The 3,275-nt window shown below is 42.2% G+C and overlaps 1 non-coding gene across 1 annotated transcript; it reads left to right on the top strand.

Moving 5' to 3' along the window:
• Positions 1-2,127: 2,127 nt before the first annotated feature.
• Positions 2,128-2,266, top strand: LOC132541122 (small nucleolar RNA SNORA2/SNORA34 family). The gene has a single exon (XR_009552296.1). It is a non-coding gene; the product is annotated as a small nucleolar RNA SNORA2/SNORA34 family (small nucleolar RNA).
• The last annotated feature ends 1,009 nt before the right edge of the window (positions 2,267-3,275 follow it).

Genomic DNA, 3,275 nt, shown 5'->3' with positions numbered 1-3,275 from the left:
TCAAGAAGAGAATCTCAGCTTGTGATAACCATTTTAGTCACATAAATTATCCTGTGATATATGTTGGCATAACTTACACATAAGTCTCCTTTGTTGAATTTGGTAGTTCCATACCCGCAACTTGAATACTTCCTCTAATATCTCACACTAAACTTGAAAATTTAGCCTTAATTTTCATTGAGTTCATGAAAATACTTTTGAGTCCCACTTCTGGGTAGCTTTTGGAGTTGTCCTCTATATTCTCCCCAAAGGTCTATTCTCTTAGTAAAATGACGAGTGGCAAACAGCATTCCCTTAAACCTTTCTCCCACAACATGACATGTCAGAGAACTCTCTATATATGTTGAAACTGAATGAAGGAGTTAACTTTTTCTTTTTTAACTTACGGTTAAGTGTAAGAATTGTGATTTGGAGGTAGTGTCACCTGACTTCAAAATCAAAGTCATTAAGCACAATACTCTTCTGATTTGTGCAGCATAAGCTACTAATTAATGTCTGCTGATTGACTGACTGGTTCCATCAAACAGTCAATCAAGCAATGAGTCTTCCAGAAAGAGTGACCTTAGCAGCCTCTTCAGTCACATCAGTAGATCTGCTGTCTCTTCTAGCCTTACTTGTGATAAAAATTCACATAAAGAAGTTATGTGCAAAGAAAAAAAGAATGAAAGAAGTTAAAATTAAAAGACAGAAGGAAAAAAAAAGAAGTTATGTGCAAGGGGGCTGGTGGTGGCGCACCTGTTTGGATGCACAAGTTACCACGCACAAGGACCTGAGTTCCAGCCCCCTGTCCCCACCTGCAGGCAGACACTTTGTGAATGGTGAAGCAGGGCTGCAAATGTCTCTCTGTCTCTCTCTCTATTTCTCCCTTCCCTCTCAATTACTCACTGTCTCTATCCGATAAATAAATATTAAAAAGAAGTAAAAGAAGGAGAAGAAGAAGAGAAGAATAATTATGTGCAGGGGCCAGGTGGTGGCACACATGTTACAGTGCGCAAAGACCTGGATTCCAGCTCCACATGCCCACCTGCAGAAGGAAAGCTTTATAAGTGGTGAAGCAATGCTGCAAGTGTCTCTTTTTTCTCTCCCTTCTTCACCACCCCTTTCCTTCTTGATTTCTGGATAAATAAATAAAGATAATAAAAAATTGTTTAAAGAGGTTATGTGCAGATTGGCCTTTTTCCCTCAAATACTGATTTCAAAAATTATTCCAAATGGACTATCACACATTGGTGAGTAATTTCTATTTATAAAAGCCCTCACTCCAGTATTAATTGCTTGTCCTTGTCACTGAGAATTTCCTATAGCTTGCTCCCTTGTCAATCAATCAGTCCTGACATACTTGCCATACAACTAGCACTTTCCAGAGAGTGCTATGGTTATAGATAGCATTATAGTTATAGATATGTGCTAATAAGTATTCTAAACTGTTAATCACAAATTTGGCAACTTGGATAGTATGTAATGTATAATCCCTGTTTACTGGATAGTGCATGTTAAATGTTGAAATTTAGATATAATTTAACTTTCAGTGTCAAGCTAACTTAATATCAACAGATAAAGCAAAAACAAAACAATAAAACCTCAATAATTCTCATCAGAAATCTCCCCATATTATTTCCAGTATTTCCGTTTATTTCAGAATCTATTATCTTTGTTAATCAAGTTATTTGTGCTAGATTACTACTCACTATTCAGGTATAGGAAGTTTGTGTTCTCTGGATAATTTTGAAATCTGGTGGTGTTTGTTTTTGTTGGTTAGTGTCTGTATATATGACTGCACATATGATTGTTACTTTATGTATTAATATCAATTATATTCACTTGATAGATTGACTCTTTGATCATTATATAATAACCTCTTGTTTTTTATCACCTTTCTTTCCCTGAGGGTTTATTTTAGGTTTTTTGTTTGTTTGTTTTGATTTGAATATTTTATTTCATTTCATTTCAGAGAGAGAGATAGAGACAGAGAGAGAGAGAGAGACCCACCAGAGCACTGCTCAGTTCTGGCTTATGGTGGTACTGGGGATTGAACCCGGGAGGCTCGGGCAGGAAAATTTTCTAACATAAACATTGTGCTCTCTCCCCAGTTTGAAGATCTAATTTGTCAGATAAAAGAATAACAGTCGGGCCCTGAATCAAGGCCAGCGGTCAGCCGCAGCCGCTGGTTTCAAACAGGAGCCTAAAGAAACTGCCTTCCTCTGGTCTGTTGGCCATTTCAGCCCTTTGCGGAATGAAACGGTCAATTCATCAGGAAGAAACATCTGGGCAGGGGCCGGCTGGCAGTGCCCCTGCTTCTTCTTCTTCTAGCGTTTGCCCTTCTTCCGTAGCCAGTCAGCAGCGTCAGGTTGAGCCTGATGTCAAGTTTCGAGACCTCCTTTGAATCTGGAGAGGTGGCAGTCGTTGACTATGTGGGTCCTAGTCTGTCTGGAGCCGCAGGGGCAGTTCGGGTCGTCTCTGGCTCCCCAGCGATGGAACATAGCGGCGCACCGGCCATGGCCTGTTGGATAGCGATTGAGGAGGGTCCGATCATAACGTGCTAGGTCAAAGCCGGGTTGACGCTCGCAGGGGTCTGCGATGAGGTGTTTGTTCTTGACCTCAGCTGACTGCCAACTCTGTTTCCAAGAGTCTGGAACAGAGAAGTTCAGTGTAGGCGTAGGGGACCAGATTGGGTGACGAGACGTCAAGCACGCGCACAAGTGCGCCAGGACCCGGGTTCAAGACCCGGGTCCCCACCTGCAGGGCAGGGGGAAGCTTTGTGAGTGATGAAGCAGGGATCAGTCTCTCCATCCCTTCCTACTCCCTCCCTACTCCCTCCCTCTCCATTTCTCTCTGTCCATTTCTCTCTGTTTCAAAAAGGGGGTCGGGCGGTAGCACAGTGGGTTTAGCAGCACGTGGCACAAAGCTTAAGGATCCCGGTTTTAGCCCCCAGCTCCCCACCTGCAGGGGAGTCGCTTCCCAGGCGGTGAAGCAGGTCTGCAGGTGTCTGTCTTTCTCTCCCCCTCTCTGTCTTCCCCTCCTCTCTCCATTTCTTTCTGTCCTCTCCAACAACAGTAACTACAAAGGAAACACCAGGACAGAATAAGAGACTCCGACCCCTGCAGCGCAGCTAAGCCCCCCCGCCCCCTCTTCCCCCAAAATAAAAAAAATAAAATAAAAAAACGTAAAAAAAAAAAAAAAAAAGAATAACAGTTCCTGTTCTTTTTCTATGTACTGACTTGAAACATTTTGCTGTAACCTTTCACTCTGAATCTATTTGTCTTTGTTTGGGATAT

The sequence above is a fragment of the Erinaceus europaeus genome, chromosome 10 (assembly GCF_950295315.1).
Source record: "Erinaceus europaeus chromosome 10, mEriEur2.1, whole genome shotgun sequence".
Lineage (NCBI taxonomy): Eukaryota > Metazoa > Chordata > Mammalia > Eulipotyphla > Erinaceidae > Erinaceus > Erinaceus europaeus.
This window is presented reverse-complemented; position numbering and strand designations above follow the sequence as displayed.